At 39.2% G+C, this 18,865-nt stretch overlaps 4 non-coding genes across 4 annotated transcripts; all 4 read right to left on the reverse strand.

Moving 5' to 3' along the window:
- Positions 1 to 413: 413 nt before the first annotated feature.
- LOC117149847 lies at positions 414 to 2,408 on the reverse strand. Its single transcript, XR_004460560.1, has one exon. It is a non-coding gene; the product is annotated as a small subunit ribosomal RNA (ribosomal RNA).
- Positions 2,409 to 11,330: 8,922 nt separating this feature from the next.
- Positions 11,331 to 15,292, reverse strand: LOC117149857. Its single transcript, XR_004460569.1, has one exon. It is a non-coding gene; the product is annotated as a large subunit ribosomal RNA (ribosomal RNA).
- A 395-nt stretch (positions 15,293 to 15,687) lies between these two features.
- LOC117149866 lies at positions 15,688 to 15,866 on the reverse strand. The gene has a single exon (XR_004460578.1). It is a non-coding gene; the product is annotated as a 5.8S ribosomal RNA (ribosomal RNA).
- A 686-nt stretch (positions 15,867 to 16,552) lies between these two features.
- LOC117149848 lies at positions 16,553 to 18,547 on the reverse strand. The gene has a single exon (XR_004460561.1). It is a non-coding gene; the product is annotated as a small subunit ribosomal RNA (ribosomal RNA).
- Positions 18,548 to 18,865: the final 318 nt, after the last annotated feature.

Below are 18,865 nucleotides of genomic sequence, written 5' to 3' on the forward strand. Positions count from 1 at the left end.
GCCAACGTATGCTCATAACATAGATGAACAATACATATTCGCAACGCGTGTATATTATGGTCCATATACACACACACTTATTTTGAATACCACATTCAAAATTATTTTAATTTTAATTCGACTTCTACTTTCAAATTTTGTTCAGTTTCTTCGATTTCCATTTTCGAGAATTTGTTTTTATAGGAAACGCCATTGTTGTAGTAGGTACTGCCACAAATACGCACAACAACATTAATAATGTTAAAGTCTTTTTATGAGGTTGCCAAGCCCCACATATAAAATAAAAGCCATCTTCATTTTATTTTGACTTTAACTTTTGATTCCGTGGAATCATTTTGTAATATTTTTATTTTGGTAAATTGTATTTATTTGTATTATAACAAATGTTTATTAACGATAAGGATATTATACAATAATGATCCTTCCGCAGGTTCACCTACGGAAACCTTGTTACGACTTTTACTTCCTCTAAATAATCAAGTTCGGTCAACTTTTGCGAAACAACCGTAACACGCAAGGCGTCACAGTGATCACGTCCGGAGACCTCACTAAATAATTCAATCGGTAGTAGCGACGGGCGGTGTGTACAAAGGGCAGGGACGTAATCAATGCGAGTTAATGACTCACACTTACTGGGAATTCCAAGTTCATGTGAACAGTTTCAGTTCACAATCCCAAGCATGAAAGTGGTTCAGCGGTTTACCCGGACCTCTCGGTCTAGGAAATACACGTTGATACTTTCATTGTAGCGCGCGTGCAGCCCAGGACATCTAAGGGCATCACAGACCTGTTATTGCTCAATCTCATTATTGCTAGACGCAATTTGTCCATTTAAGAAGCTAGTGTCCTTATAATGGGACAAACCAACAGGTACGGCTCCACTTACATAAACACATTCAAACACAATAAACATTTTACTGCCACCATGAATGAAGGCTACATAAGCTTCAGCACCATAATCCTGAAGATATCTATTTAATATATTTGAGTCTCGTTCGTTATCGGAATTAACCAGACAAATCACTCCACGAACTAAGAACGGCCATGCACCACCACCCATAGATTCGAGAAAGAGCTATCAATCTGTCTTACACACTTATGTTCGGACCTGGTAAGTTTTCCCGTGTTGAGTCAAATTAAGCCGCAGGCTCCACTCCTGGTGGTGCCCTTCCGTCAATTCCTTTAAGTTTCAGCTTTGCAACCATACTTCCCCCGGAGCCCAAAAGCTTTGGTTTCCCGGGAAGCGACTGAGAGAGCCATAAAAGTAGCTACACCCAATTGCTAGCTGGCATCGTTTATGGTTAGAACTAGGGCGGTATCTGATCGCCTTCGAACCTCTAACTTTCGTTCTTGATTAATGAAAACATCTTTGGCAAATGCTTTCGCTTAAGTTAGTCTTACGACGGTCCAAGAATTTCACCTCTCGCGTCGTAATACTAATGCCCCCAAACTGCTTCTATTAATCATTACCTCTTGATCTGAAAACCAATGAAAGCAGAACAGAGGTCTTATTTCATTATCCCATGCACAGAATATTCAGGCATTTGAAGCCTGCTTTAAGCACTCTAATTTGTTCAAAGTAATAGTACCGGCCCACAATAACACTCGTTTAAGAGCACTAGTGCAGGTTTTTAAATAGGAGGAACATATGAAAAAATACAAGTATTTAATCACATATAAGAACTCCACCGGTAATACGCTTACATACATAAAGGTATAGTACTAACCACAATTGTAAGTTGTACTACCCGTATGAAGCACAAGTTCAACTACGAACGTTTTAACCGCAACAACTTTAATATACGCTATTGGAGCTGGAATTACCGCGGCTGCTGGCACCAGACTTGCCCTCCAATTGGTCCTTGTTAAAGGATTTAAAGTGTACTCATTCCAATTACAGGGCCTCGGATATGAGTCCTGTATTGTTATTTTTCGTCACTACCTCCCCGAGCTGGGAGTGGGTAATTTACGCGCCTGCTGCCTTCCTTAGATGTGGTAGCCGTTTCTCAGGCTCCCTCTCCGGAATCGAACCCTGATTCCCCGTTACCCGTTGCAACCATGGTAGTCCTAGATACTACCATCAAAAGTTGATAGGGCAGACATTTGAAAGATCTGTCGTCGGTACAAGACCATACGATCTGCATGTTATCTAGAGTTCAACCAATATAACGATCTTGCGATCGCTTGGTTTTAGCCTAATAAAAGCACATGTCCCATAAGGTTCATGTTTTAATTGCATGTATTAGCTCTAGAATTACCACAGTTATCCAAGTAACTGTTAACGATCTAAGGAACCATAACTGATATAATGAGCCTTTTGCGGTTTCACTTTTAATTCGTGTGTACTTAGACATGCATGGCTTAATCTTTGAGACAAGCATATAACTACTGGCAGGATCAACCAGAATAATGTTTTTCCTTCATATTCCATTCATATATTTTGAATCGAAATAAGCAATATAATAGATATATAGATATATAGATTTTTCACTTTATATAATTCCATGATTTTTATTATATTGAATAAAATTCAATATTTCGCCTTTGGGTAAAATTTTAAATATATAAGTAAAAAAATCCATTCGATTACGGCCATTTTTATATAGCATTCGTAATCCATATTTTCATTTTTAATTTATACTTGTTTTACCAATATAACAAGAATTTCATCTAATTATTGTAATATATATATTTCTATAATTTTATCTTTTTATACATACATATTTCATTATAAAATATCATTTTATTTCCAACATACATAATTATTGTATCCACACATGTACAATTTTTGTTTAACCAATATAAATATTAAGTTAAATCATTTGCATTTTGAAGATAAATTTAAAATTTATCTCTTTTCATATATATCTCTGGTAATATATAACATAAAACCAAGCGCATATGATAATATTTCCACATTTAATATATAATTTTATATTTCTTTCATAAGAATCCATATTTGTATTATACCGTAACGATATAATAATCCAACTATACGGCAGGTAATAAATTAATATTTGCCTGCCTCCAAAAATTAACGATAATATATGGAAACGATTTGTTATTCTATATATAATAGAAACTTGACTTTTGTTTCAACGATATTATCTATAAAGCGTATATTCCTATTATCCGCGGAGCCAAGTCCCGTGTTCTATAGAACTGAGAAACAAATTTGTACGGATAATAATATACTTTATTGTATGTAACCAATATAAACATAATCCGAAATAAATATTTCGAATAATGCGGGAGGTCGGCAACCACTGCCTACCTATAGTAGTTTTTGAACCCGCTGTCCTCAAAGCGGGTATTTTCAATTCCGTTTGCCACCCAACATACGGGCTATTCTCTTATATATTAAGAGATTATAGGAACATTTCATTTTTTTTCCATTATTCATATATAATATGATTATTTTTTCCCTTATACATATAATAATTAATCATTTTCATATGTATATTATTTAATTTACTCATATTATTGCCAAAATCATATGAATACATAAGTTTGAACAATATGAGAGTCGCAACCACTGCTACTATAGTTTTGAACCTCTGTCGTAAATTGTCCATATTCAATATGCCTCTATAATACATAAGTTTTGAACAATATGAGAGGTCGGCAACCACTGCCTACCTATAGTAGTTTTTGAACCCTCTGTCGTAATTCCGGTCGTTTACACTACTATACCCTCTCACTATAATGGCTTTTCTCTATAATACTAAGAGAATGTGGGATATTTTCAGCATTTTTTCCCTTATACATATAATAATTAATCATTTTCATATGTATATTATTTAATTTACTCATATTATTGCCAAAATCATATGAATACATAAGTTTTGAACAATATGAGAGGTCGGCAACCACTGCCTACCTATAGTAGTTTTTGAACCCTCTGTCGTAATTCCGGTCGTTTACACTACTATACCCTCTCACTATAATGGCTTTTCTCTATAATACTAAGAGAATGTGGGATATTTTCAGCATTTTTTCCCTTATACATATAATAATTAATCATTTTCATATGTATATTATTTAATTTACTCATATTATTGCCAAAATCATATGAATACATAAGTTTTGAACAATATGAGAGGTCGGCAACCACTGCCTACCTATAGTAGTTTTTGAACCCTCTGTCGTAATTCCGGTCGTTTACACTACTATACCCTCTCACTATAATGGCTTTTCTCTATAATACTAAGAGAATGTGGGATATTTTCAGCATTTTTTCCCTTATACATATAATAATTAATCATTTTCATATGTATATTATTTAATTTACTCATATTATTGCCAAAATCATATGAATACATAAGTTTTGAACAATATGAGAGGTCGGCAACCACTGCCTACCTATAGTAGTTTTTGAACCCTCTGTCGTAATTCCGGTCGTTTACACTACTATACCCTCTCACTATAATGGCTTTTCTCTATAATACTAAGAGAATGTGGGATATTTTCAGCATTTTTTCCCTTATACATATAATAATTAATAATTTTCATATGTATATTATTTAATTTACTCATATAATTGCCAAAATCATATGAATACATAAGTTTTGAACAATATGAGAGGTCGGCAACCACTGCCTACCTATAGTAGTTTTTGAACCCTCTGTCGTAATTCCGGTCGTTTACACTACTATACCCTCTCACTATAATGGCTTTTCTCTATAATACTAAGAGAATGTGGGAATATTTCAGCATTTTTTCCCCTATACATATAATAATTAATAATTTTCATATGTATATTATTTAATTTACTCATATAATTGCCAAAATCATATGAATACATAAGTTTTGAACAATATGAGAGGTCGGCAACCACTGCCTACCTATAGTAGTTTTTGAACCCTCTGTCGTAATTCCGGTCGTTTACACTACTATACCCTCTCACTATAATGGCTTTTCTCTATAATACTAAGAGAATGTGGGATATTTTCAGCATTTTTTCCCCTATACATATAATAATTAATAATTTTCATATGTATATTATTTAATTTACTCATATAATTGCCAAAATCATATAAATACATAAGTTTTGAACAATATCAGAGGTCAGCAACGGTCTTTCCTCTATAATACTAAGATAATATGGGAATATTTTCAGCATTTTTTCCCTTATACATTTATACATATAATAATTAATCATTTTCATATGTATATTATTTAATTTACTCATATTATTGCCAAAATCATATAAATACATAAGTTTTGAACAATATCAGAGGTCAGCAACGGTCTTTCCTCTATAATACTAAGATAATGTGGGAATATTTCATCATTTTTTCCTTTATACATTTATACATATAATATTTAATCATTTTATATGTATATTATTTAATTTACTCATATAATTGCCAAAATCATATAAATACATAAGTTTTGAACAATATCAGAGGTCGGCAACGGTCTTTCCTCTATAATACTAAGATAATATGGGAATATTTCAGCATTTTTTCCCTTATACATATAATAATTAATCATTTTCATATGTATATTATTTAATTTACTCGTATAATTGCCAAAATCCTATGAAGACATAAGAGAATACAATATGAGAGGTCGGCGCAACCATAATATAGTAGTTGATGACGAGGTGTTTGGCAACTTGATACAATTCTTTAAAAAGTCTTTATATTAATTATATGATAGGGACAATATCATATGCGTCACTAAATTGATGACGAGGTGTTTGGCAACGTGACACAAATCATTAAAGTCTTTATATTAATTATATGATAGAGACAATATCATATGCGTCACTAAATTGATGACGAGGTATTTGGCAACTTGATAGAATTCTTTAAAGTCTTTATATCAAAAATTATATGATAGGGACAATATCATATGCGTCACTAAATTGATGACGAGGTGTTTGGCAACTTGACACAATTCATTAAAGTCTTTATATTAATTATATGATAGAGACAATATCATATGCGTCACTAAATTGATGACGAGGTATTTGGCAACTTGATATAATTCTTTAAAGTCTTTATATCAAATATTATATGATAGGGACAATATCATATGCGTCACTAAATTGATGACGAGGTGTTTGGCAACTTGACACAATTCATTAAAGTCTTTATATTAATTATATGATAGGGACAATATCATATGCGTCACTAAATTGATGACGAGGTATTTGGCAACTTGATACAATTCTTTAAAGTTTTTATATCAAAAATTATATGATAGGGACAATATCATATGCGTCACTAAATTGATGACGAGGTGTTTGGCAACTTGACACAATTCATTAAAGTCTTTATATTAATTATATGATAGGGACAATATCATATGCGTCACTAAATTGATGACGAGGTATTTGGCAACTTGATACAATTCTTTAAAGTTTTTATATCAAAAATTATATGATAGGGACAATATCATATGCGTCACTAAATTGATCAAGTCGCGATCGAACACTCGACGAGTGCAGACGTGCCTGCGGATCGACAGCAAATTGTTAGCAAATTGTTAGCAAATTGTTCACAGTTGTAAGTCCCGTTACTTGTGCCCAGCCACTTCGCGTCGCGTGATCTTGTCGCGCGTTTTGATTGGCCCAGCCAACGTACCTAACGGTAGTTCGCACTAACACCATCGCACACCCGAGTGTGCGTGTTATCAGCGCAAAAAAACCCAGTGCTCGAAGCAGCGGTATAATTGCAAAGCAGCAGCCACGTGCTGCCTGGCTCACCGGCTTACGGTGCCCAGCTTCCCCCCCCCCCCCCCTCCTCACTCCTTATCAACTTTGGAGAAGATGGACTGGCAGGCCCCCCCGCGCACCCACAAGCTTGGAACAACACCACGCAAAAAGGCTCTGAGAACACGCAAGAGCAGCTCCAGCAGCGAGGGAAGCACCTCGCATACAGAGCCGGGCGAGATAAAGCGAAAACCGGCAAAGAAAGCACAGGGAGAGGAGCTGGAAGATAAGCCAAGCACTAGCGCAGCTCTGCGCAAGAAGCTCGCCAACAACGCCTTCGCTTTACTCTCGACCGAAGAAGACGAGTACGACCAAGAGAGCTCTGATGACGAACCCGGACCTAAAGACGATTCCAAGCCCAAGACCCCCGAGAAACCAAAGCCCACCCCGAAGACCATCAAGCCACCTCCGATTTTTATCCCCGATGTGACCAACATCTCGGCACTCGTCAAGATGATCACGACTCTTGTAGGCCCGAAGAACAATTTTACCTACAAGACCGTGAATGGCAACAACGTACGTGTCATGATGCCGGACAAAGAGTCCTATACAGCTCTGCGTCTCCAACTTGTGGCCCAAAACAAGAGGCATCGGACTTTCCAGCCGAAAGATGAACGTGCATACAAGGTTGTCATCAAAGGACTCCACCACTCCACCGATCGTGAGGAAATCATTGAAGACCTTCGCAGACAAGGGCACGCTGTTAGAGATCTGCACAATCCCATTGGCAGAAGAACTAAAGAACCGCTGGGAATATTCTTCGCCAACCTGGAGCCTTCCAGCAACAACAAAGACGTCTACCAAGTCAAGCGGATCTGCAGGTCGGTAGTAACCATTGAACCGCCGCAGAAGTTCAACGACGTGCCTCAATGCTTCAGGTGCCAAGGATTCGGTCATACACAGCGTTACTGCTTCCTGGAATACCGATGTGTAAAGTGTGGAGGCCCTCACGAATCGAGGGCATGTGAGAAGAGGGAGGACGACAAAGCGTGCTGCTTCCACTGCCAGGCGGACCATCCTGCGTCTTTCAAGGGATGCCCTGCATACAAAAGGGCCAAAGCACTAGCTGCTCCGAAAACAAGGCCCGTCGCTAATGCTAACAAGGCGCCGCCCGTGGCATCACCAAACGTCACCTCTGGCAGGAGCTACCGAGACGCCCTCAACGGAGTGCACGCAGCACCGCAGAATCCCACAACCCCAGTCCAAACCCAAACAGAAACCCCACACTCCGGTCAGATAGAAGCGATGTTCGCTCGCATGGAAGGAATGATGGAAAGGATGATGGAGCGCATGTTCACCCAGATGACACAGCTGGTGGCCACCATTCTCAACAGCAAGTCATGCAACTAAAGCTCCACCTAGTCGTCTGGAATGCGAACGGCCTGCAGAACAGCAAGGCCATAGTCGAGCACCATCTGAAGACCCACCAGATCGATATCCTACTCGTAGCCGAAACCCACTTCTCCCCCAGATCCCACTTTAATATCAGCGGATATGACCTCATCCATGCAGACCATCCTTCTGGCAGAGCACGCGGTGGAGCAGCCATCCTCATCAGGAGCGGTATTCAATACCTAGAGCTGCCCGCGTTTCAGCAAGACTGGGCACAATGTCCTGTCATCAGGATTGTCAGCCCGCAAGGAGATTTAGACATTGGAGCGGTCTACTTTCCCCCCAGATACCGCATAACAGCATCTCACCTCAGTGAGTTCTTCGAGCATTTTGGGCCCCGCTTCATAGCAGCTGGAGATTATAACGCCAAACATTCTTGGTGGGGATCGCGCGCCAACAACCCCAAAGGGAAAACTCTGTTTGGGTACCTGCAACGCCACCGACTGGACTGCCACTCCACTGGCGAGCCCACTCACTGGCCAACGAATCCCCTCAAGACTCCAGACCTACTGGACTTTGCTGTGTCGAAAGGCATAGGGCATGCGAAGATCAGCTGCACAACAAATGCTGATCTCCTGTCAGACCACTGTGCAATAAACGTGCTAATCAACACGCCAGTCCTCAGGAAAACCCCGCTCAGAAGGCTCACTGGAAAATATACCGACGCCGCCAAGTTCGCGTCCTGGATGCTCTCCACCGTCAATCCGAACCCCATCCTCAACACACCCAGGAACATTGATGAAGCTATCGGGAATCTCACCAGGCAGATGCAAAACGCTGCGGAATTCGCAAGCCCACCGCCACCAAAGACTGCGAGAACACCTAGCAGGGACCTCCACCTCTGGTCCCCGGAAATTGCGGCACTCGTGACTGAGAAGAGGCGTCTCAGGAGAGTTTGGTTCTTGACGCGCAATCCAAGAGACAAAACAGCGCTCAATCACGCCACAAAGGAGTTGAAGGACAAGATCTCCAGCCTACGCCAGGACTCCTTCCTCAGATTCCTCGAGGAACTCTCTCCCGGGGACCCAGACCACAATCTGTGGAACGTCACCCGCCACATTAAACGACCAGCCAAAAAGGTTTCCGCAGTGCGCAAAGCAGATGGATCCTGGTGCCGTTCGGATGCTGAAAGAGCAGAAGCTTTCGCCGAACACCTTTACAACGCCTTCTCTCCGTTCGACTGCTGCACTGCCGAAGAACATGCTGAAACAGCCCGGTTTCTCAATAGCCCAAGCTCTCCCGGTCCCCCGTTGGAACCAGTCGACCCTGAGGAAGTTGCGCAGGAGATTGCTCTACTGAAGAACAACAAATCTCCAGGCCTGGATCGTATAGATGCGGCGGCCCTAAAAATGCTCCCATTCCGCTGCACACAAATGCTGGCCAGCATTTACAACAGCTGCTTCCGGCTAGGGTACTTCCCGGAAGAGTGGAAAAGAGCAGAGGTTATTGTCCTCCTCAAGCCTGGTAAGCCTGAAGCCAATCTCGCCTCCTATCGTCCGATTAGTTTGCTGGCAATCCTCTCCAAAATACTCGAAAGAGTATTTTTGCGCAGAGTATTGCCAGTACTGGATGAGGCTGGTTTGATCCCCGATCACCAGTTTGGCTTCAGGCGCTCCCACGGAACACCAGAGCAATGCCACCGGCTAGTCGAACGGATCCTCGAGGCATTCGAGCAAAAGAAATACTGCTGCGCTGTAATGCTCGACGTGAAGCAGGCATTCGACAGAGTTTGGCATCCTGGACTCCTCCATAAACTCAAATCCTACCTCCCAAGCCCCCATTTTACCCTCCTCAAATCCTACACTGAGGGAAGAGCATTCCAAGTCAGATGCGGAAGTGCAATAAGCCTACCCAGACTGATCAGAGCTGGAGTTCCGCAAGGCAGTGTGCTCGGACCAATACTGTACACCCTTTACACCGCAGACCTTCCCATAATCCCCTCCAGGAACCTAACTATAGCGACTTATGCAGATGACACGGCTTTCCTCGCCTCCTCATCCGACCCACGAGAAGCCTCCGAAACAATCCAAAGGCAAATGGACGCGCTACATCCCTGGCTCAGCAGGTGGAACATCGTAGTGAACGCGGAAAAATCTACCCAAACAACATTTGCACTAAGGAGAGGAGACTGCCCACCGGTCACGCTAAACGGAGTCATCATTCCCAACGCACCCGCACCCAAGTACCTAGGACTTACCCTGGACCGCAGGCTCACTTGGCGTCCCCACATCGTCAGCAAACGCATACAGGCCGATGCGCGTCTGAGGCAGATGCATTGGCTTATTGGGAGAGGGTCCAAGCTAAGGCAGAACCACAAAATCCTGGTGTACAAGGCAATTCTCAAGCCCATCTGGACCTACGGGATACAGCTATGGGGCACGGCAAGCCACACGAATCGCCTGCGTATACAGCGGTTCCAGAATAGGTGCTTGAGAATTGCCTGTAATGCGCATCCCTACCACGAGAATGTCGCCATACATAGGGAACTTGGAATCCCACAAGTCGCTGATGAAATCTCCAGGCTCAGCGAGAGATACCTGAAAAGGCTCGAAAACCACCCTAACCACCTCGCCACCAACCTGTTAGACAATAGCCAAACAAGCAGACGTCTCATGAGGAGACACCCTCTCGATCTTCCACAACAATAGACAACACATATAAAACCCGCCACAAATACATGTACAATAGTATCCCTTAAGCTAATGTTCCCCCGCAAAACCATTTAATTATTGTCCACTAGGACAGATTTTAAATAAATAAACGCACGCTAAAAAAAAAAAAAAAAAAAAAAAAAAAAAAACTAAATTGATGACGAGGTGTTTGGCAACTTGACACAATTCATTAAAGTCTTTATATTAATTATATGATAGGGACAATATCATATGCGTCACTAAATTGATGACGAGGTGTTTGGCAACTTGACACAATTCATTAAAGTCTTTATATTAATTATATGATAGGGACAATATCATATGCGTCACTAAATTGATGACGAGGTATTTGGCAACGTGATAGAATTCTTTAAAGTCTTTATATCAAAAATTATACGATAGGGACAATATCATATGCGTCACTAAATTGATGACGAGGTATTTGGCAACTTGATATAATTCTTTAAAGTCTTTATATCAAAAATTATATGATAGGGACAATATCATATGCGTCACTAAATTGATGACGAGGTGTTTGTTTGGCTACAGGAAAAATCATTTATTTATCGAATCATCAAGCAAAGGATAAGCTTCAGTGGATCGCAGTATGGCAGCTGCTCAACCACTTACAACACCTTGCCTGTTACAAAAGTCGTTTACAATTGATTCTAGGCTTTGTCATTGTATTAAATAATGCTTTTATATGTAACTAGCGCGGCATCAGGTGATCGAAGATCCTCCTAATTTACTATGTTACAAATTACATTGGCATCACATCCATTGTCGTTTATAAAATAAATTATAAACTTTAAATGGTTTAGAAGCCATACAATGCAAATTGCCCCTTATTTATCATTGCAGTCCAGCACGGATACGACCTTAGAGGCGTTCAGGCATAATCCAACGGACGTAGCGTCATACCACTGTTCGCTCGAACAAGTATTGTGCCATTGGTCCGTACCTGCGGTTCCTCTCGTACTACGCAGGAATGCTGTCGCAACAACGTTTTGTCATTAGTAGGGTAAAACTAACCTGTCTCACGACGGTCTAAACCCAGCTCACGTTCCCTTGCATGGGTGAACAATCCAACGCTTGGTGAATTTTGCTTCACAATGATAGGAAGAGCCGACATCGAAGGATCAAAAAGCGACGTCGCTATGAACGCTTGGCCGCCACAAGCCAGTTATCCCTATGGTAACTTTTCTGACACCTCTTGTTAAAAACTCTTTAAACCAAAAGGATCGATAGGCCGAGCTTTTGCTGTCCCTGTGTGTACTGAACACCGAGATCAAGTCAGCATTTGCCCTTTTGCTCTATGTGTGGTTTCTGTCCGCACTGAGCTGGCCTTGGGACACCTCCGTTATTATTTGAGAGATGTACCGCCCCAGTCAAACTCCCTACCTGGCAATGTCCTTGAATTGGATCATACCTGAGTAATTGGAGTTATACCAAATTTTCAAATCAAAAATACATAAATGCATCGTTTTATTAAAGAATTTGTTTGCGATTATATAACAAACTCGTGATACTTTGATCAAGAAGCTTGCATCAAAACCCAATACCATAAGATATAATAAATATATCCGTATAATGGCTAGGAAATGATACACGTTCCATTTAATCAAGTAAGTAAGGAAACAATAAGAGTAGTGGTATTTCATTGACGATACCAAACCGAGGTCTAATATCTCCCACTTATTCTACACCTCTTATGTCTCCTTACACTGCCAGATTAGAGTCAAGCTCAAAAGGGTCTTCTTTCCCCGCTAATTATTCCAAGCCCGTTCCCTTGGCTGTGGTTTCGCTAGATAGTAGATAGGGACAGTAGGAATCTCGTTAATCCATTCATGCGCGTCACTAATTAGATGACGAGGCATTTGGCTACCTTAAGAGAGTCATAGTTACTCCCGCCGTTGACCCGCGCTTACTTGAATTTCTTCACTTTGACATTCAGAGCACTGGGCAGAAATCACATTGTGTCAACACCCGCTAGGGCCATCACAATGCTTTGTTTTAATTAGACAGTCGGATTCCCCAAGTCCGTGCCAGTTCTGAATTGATTGTTAATTGATAATCGTTATAATTGATAAGAACTAATTGGTTTAACCCAAATAGTATTCTTAAAAATTTTAGCAAGAAAGTTCCACAATTGGCTACGTAACTAAACTATCCGGGGAACAAGTAACTAACATAAATGCTAGAAACTCTATTTACCCAGAACGAGCACATAAACCATGTTATTGTTTCCCAATCAAGCCCGACTATCTCAATCTTCAGAGCCAATCCTTATCCCGAAGTTACGGATCTAATTTGCCGACTTCCCTTACCTACATTATTCTATCGACTAGAGACTCTTCACCTTGGAGACCAGCTGCGGATATTGGTACGGCCTGTTGAGAAGTTTGCGTGTCCCCACCATAAATTTTCAAGGTCCGAGGAGAAAATATCGACACAACAGTATATGTCATGCTCTTCTAGCCCATCTACCATATCTCTCTGCGAAAGACTTCCATGGTAGTACGGCTATAAAACAGAAAAGAAAACTCTTCCGATATCTCTCGACGGCTTCTTTATGGTCGTTCCTGTTGCCAGGATGAGCACGAGGCCCATATTTAATAACAAACGGATACTCAACAGGTTACGGAATTGGAACCGTATTCCCTTTCGTTCAAAATTATTCAAGTGTATTATATTCGCTTTGTTTATATAGTTAGGCATTTTTGTTTTACTTGAAAATTTTCGGCTTTCGCCTTGAACTTAGGACCGACTAACTCGTGATCAACCACTGTTCACACGAAACCCTTCTCCACTTCAGTCCTCCAAGGTCTCATTCGATTATTTGCTACTACCACCAAGATCTGTACCAATGGCAGCTCCATGCAGGCTTACGCCAAACACTTCTACGCATACCATTGTACCTTCCTACTCACTAAAGTTTCAAAATTTATATCACAAGTAATATAAATCATCTACTTTAGCGGTAATGTATAGGTATACAACTTAAGCGCCATCCATTTTAAGGGCTAGTTGCTTCGGCAGGTGAGTTGTTACACACTCCTTAGCGGATTTCGACTTCCATGATCACCGTCCTGCTGTTTTAAGCAACCAACGCCTTTCATGGTATCTGCATGAGTTGTTAATTTGGGCACCGTAACATTACGTTTGGTTCATCCCACAGCGCCAGTTCTGCTTACCAAAAGTGGCCCACTGGGCACATTATATCATAACCTTGAACTTCATATCAAGAAAGTTAAGGTTCTTACCCATTTAAAGTTTGAGAATAGGTTAAGATCGTTTCGACCCTAAGGCCTCTAATCATTCGCTTTACCAGATAAGATTATTTTATATAATATTAAAATGCACCAGCTATCCTGAGGGAAACTTCGGAAGGAACCAGCTACTAGATGGTTCGATTGGTCTTTCGCCCCTATACTCAATTCTGACAATCGATTTGCACGTCAGAACTGTTTCGGTCTTCCATCAGGGTTTCCCCTGACTTCAACCTGATCAAGTATAGTTCACCATCTTTCGGGTCACAGCATATATGCTCAAGGTACGTTCCAGTTAGAGGCATAAATAATATAAATATACATTATACATAACTATATAGAACGCCCCGGGATTGTGTTAATTAGCTATAAATAGCTAAAAAACTAATCCCATTATTAGTCAAGTTAATTACGCTATTAGGTTTACATCCCAATAACTTGCACATATGTTAGACTCCTTGGTCCGTGTTTCAAGACGGGTCCCGAAGGTATCCTGAATCTTTCGCATTGTTAATCATACAAGAGCATATAATAAACACAAAAATCAATGATAATTATGCCATTATATAATTCCGAAAAATTAACGCTCTGTAATAATATAAATCTATCAGCACTTTATCAAATTAATAACATTTATTCTGTGTTAAAATGCAAGCAATTTAATTGGAATAAACTATAAGTTATATTTTATGATAAATTTGGGATATGCTAATAGATTACAATGTCCTTATATGGAAAAAATGCACATTATTCTTAATAATATTATTTAAATATTACAATTTTAATGATGAATTTTCCATAACGGATATTCAGGTTCATCGGGCTTAACCTCTAAGCAGTTTCACGTACTGTTTAACTCTCTATTCAGAGTTCTTTTCAACTTTCCCTCACGGTACTTGTTTACTATCGGTCTCATGGTTATATTTAGTTTTAGATGGAGTTTACCACCCACTTAGTGCTGCACTATCAAGCAACACGACTCTTTGGAAACATCATCTAGTAATCATTAACGTTATACGGGCCTGGCACCCTCTATGGGTAAATGGCCTCATTTAAGAAGGACTTAAATCATTAATTTCTCATACTAGAATATTGACGCTCCATACACTGCATCTCACATTTGCCATATAGACAAAGTGACTTAGTGCTGAACTGTTTTCTTTTCGCTCGCCGCTACTAAGAAAATCCTTGTTAGTTTCTTTTCCTCCCCTAATTAATATGCTTAAATTCAGGGGGTAGTCCCATATGAGTTGAGGTTGTATATATAACTATTTTTTGCCATAAATTCTTTATATATAAATGATAAAACAATCAATTAAATTCGTTATAAATAGTTCCAATAGTTCTTGTAAGCAAAGTTATTTTTTATCCATTTAACGAACCAACGAAGAATAATAACAAAACCAAGATTTTTCTTTTTCCGAATCATTAATAAGAGACAATTCTAGATGAAAAATATTTCAATTTTTTATGCTAGACATTTCTCAGTATTATTTGATTGAAAAAGAAAATATTTCTCTTCGTTTTTCACATTCAAATGTGAGATAATGTTTTTCATTTCTTTTTTAATATTATGAATAAAATCATTATTTAATCCAATAATATACCATATGCTTATAAAAAATTTATAAACAACTTAATTAGCATAGTCTTACAACCCTCAACCATATGTAGTCCAAGCAGCACTATAAAATTAATTAAAGTACATAACAGCATGGACTGCGATATGCGTTCAAAATGTCGATGTTCATGTGTCCTGCAGTTCACACGATGACGCACAGTTTGCTGCGTTCTTCATCGACCCATGAGCCGAGTGATCCACCGCTTAGAGTTTTATAATTCATTTTTATATAATATCAATATTGTTTTTATTGAAAGAAATTAAAAATACACCATTTTACTGGCATATATCAATTCCTTCAATAAATTTATTTTTATACCTAAAAATAAATGTTGCGATATGTCTTAGTTTCATATAAGCATTATGTATCATAAAAATCTGGTTATGGTTTGCTATTTTGGGTGACACATACTGCAAAATTTATATAAAACATTAACCTGATGGATGACAGGTACAAACATTGTATATTTTAGGTTGTTGCATTAGCCAACGTATGCTCATAACATAGATGAACAATACATATTCGCAACGCGTGTATATTATGGTCCATATACACACACACTTATTTTGAATACCACATTCAAAATTATTTTAATTTTAATTCGACTTCTACTTTCAAATTTTGTTCAGTTTCTTCGATTTCCATTTTCGAGAATTTGTTTTTATAGGAAACGCCATTGTTGTAGTAGGTACTGCCACAAATACGCACAACAACATTAATAATGTTAAAGTCTTTTTATGAGGTTGCCAAGCCCCACATATAAAATAAAAGCCATCTTCATTTTATTTTGACTTTAACTTTTGATTCCGTGGAATCATTTTGTAATATTTTTATTTTGGTAAATTGTATTTATTTGTATTATAACAAATGTTTATTAACGATAAGGATATTATACAATAATGATCCTTCCGCAGGTTCACCTACGGAAACCTTGTTACGACTTTTACTTCCTCTAAATAATCAAGTTCGGTCAACTTTTGCGAAACAACCGTAACACGCAAGGCGTCACAGTGATCACGTCCGGAGACCTCACTAAATAATTCAATCGGTAGTAGCGACGGGCGGTGTGTACAAAGGGCAGGGACGTAATCAATGCGAGTTAATGACTCACACTTACTGGGAATTCCAAGTTCATGTGAACAGTTTCAGTTCACAATCCCAAGCATGAAAGTGGTTCAGCGGTTTACCCGGACCTCTCGGTCTAGGAAATACACGTTGATACTTTCATTGTAGCGCGCGTGCAGCCCAGGACATCTAAGGGCATCACAGACCTGTTATTGCTCAATCTCATTATTGCTAGACGCAATTTGTCCATTTAAGAAGCTAGTGTCCTTATAATGGGACAAACCAACAGGTACGGCTCCACTTACATAAACACATTCAAACACAATAAACATTTTACTGCCACCATGAATGAAGGCTACATAAGCTTCAGCACCATAATCCTGAAGATATCTATTTAATATATTTGAGTCTCGTTCGTTATCGGAATTAACCAGACAAATCACTCCACGAACTAAGAACGGCCATGCACCACCACCCATAGATTCGAGAAAGAGCTATCAATCTGTCTTACACACTTATGTTCGGACCTGGTAAGTTTTCCCGTGTTGAGTCAAATTAAGCCGCAGGCTCCACTCCTGGTGGTGCCCTTCCGTCAATTCCTTTAAGTTTCAGCTTTGCAACCATACTTCCCCCGGAGCCCAAAAGCTTTGGTTTCCCGGGAAGCGACTGAGAGAGCCATAAAAGTAGCTACACCCAATTGCTAGCTGGCATCGTTTATGGTTAGAACTAGGGCGGTATCTGATCGCCTTCGAACCTCTAACTTTCGTTCTTGATTAATGAAAACATCTTTGGCAAATGCTTTCGCTTAAGTTAGTCTTACGACGGTCCAAGAATTTCACCTCTCGCGTCGTAATACTAATGCCCCCAAACTGCTTCTATTAATCATTACCTCTTGATCTGAAAACCAATGAAAGCAGAACAGAGGTCTTATTTCATTATCCCATGCACAGAATATTCAGGCATTTGAAGCCTGCTTTAAGCACTCTAATTTGTTCAAAGTAATAGTACCGGCCCACAATAACACTCGTTTAAGAGCACTAGTGCAGGTTTTTAAATAGGAGGAACATATGAAAAAATACAAGTATTTAATCACATATAAGAACTCCACCGGTAATACGCTTACATACATAAAGGTATAGTACTAACCACAATTGTAAGTTGTACTACCCGTATGAAGCACAAGTTCAACTACGAACGTTTTAACCGCAACAACTTTAATATACGCTATTGGAGCTGGAATTACCGCGGCTGCTGGCACCAGACTTGCCCTCCAATTGGTCCTTGTTAAAGGATTTAAAGTGTACTCATTCCAATTACAGGGCCTCGGATATGAGTCCTGTATTGTTATTTTTCGTCACTACCTCCCCGAGCTGGGAGTGGGTAATTTACGCGCCTGCTGCCTTCCTTAGATGTGGTAGCCGTTTCTCAGGCTCCCTCTCCGGAATCGAACCCTGATTCCCCGTTACCCGTTGCAACCATGGTAGTCCTAGATACTACCATCAAAAGTTGATAGGGCAGACATTTGAAAGATCTGTCGTCGGTACAAGACCATACGATCTGCATGTTATCTAGAGTTCAACCAATATAACGATCTTGCGATCGCTTGGTTTTAGCCTAATAAAAGCACATGTCCCATAAGGTTCATGTTTTAATTGCATGTATTAGCTCTAGAATTACCACAGTTATCCAAGTAACTGTTAACGATCTAAGGAACCATAACTGATATAATGAGCCTTTTGCGGTTTCACTTTTAATTCGTGTGTACTTAGACATGCATGGCTTAATCTTTGAGACAAGCATATAACTACTGGCAGGATCAACCAGAATAATGTTTTTCCTTCATATTCCATTCATATATTTTGAATCGAAATAAGCAATATAATAGATATATAGATATATAGATTTTTCACTTTATATAATTCCATGATTTTTATTATATTGAATAAAATTCAATATTTCGCCTTTGGGTAAAATTTTAAATATATAAGTAAAAAAATCCATTCGATTACGGCCATTTTTATATAGCATTCGTAATCCATATTTTCATTTTTAATTTATACTTGTTTTACCAATATAACAAGAATTTCATCTAATTATTGTAATATATATATTTCTATAATTTTATCTTTTTATACATACATATTT

Source organism: Drosophila mauritiana, unplaced genomic scaffold (assembly GCF_004382145.1).
Source record: "Drosophila mauritiana strain mau12 unplaced genomic scaffold, ASM438214v1 U_39, whole genome shotgun sequence".
Taxonomy (NCBI): domain Eukaryota; kingdom Metazoa; phylum Arthropoda; class Insecta; order Diptera; family Drosophilidae; genus Drosophila; species Drosophila mauritiana.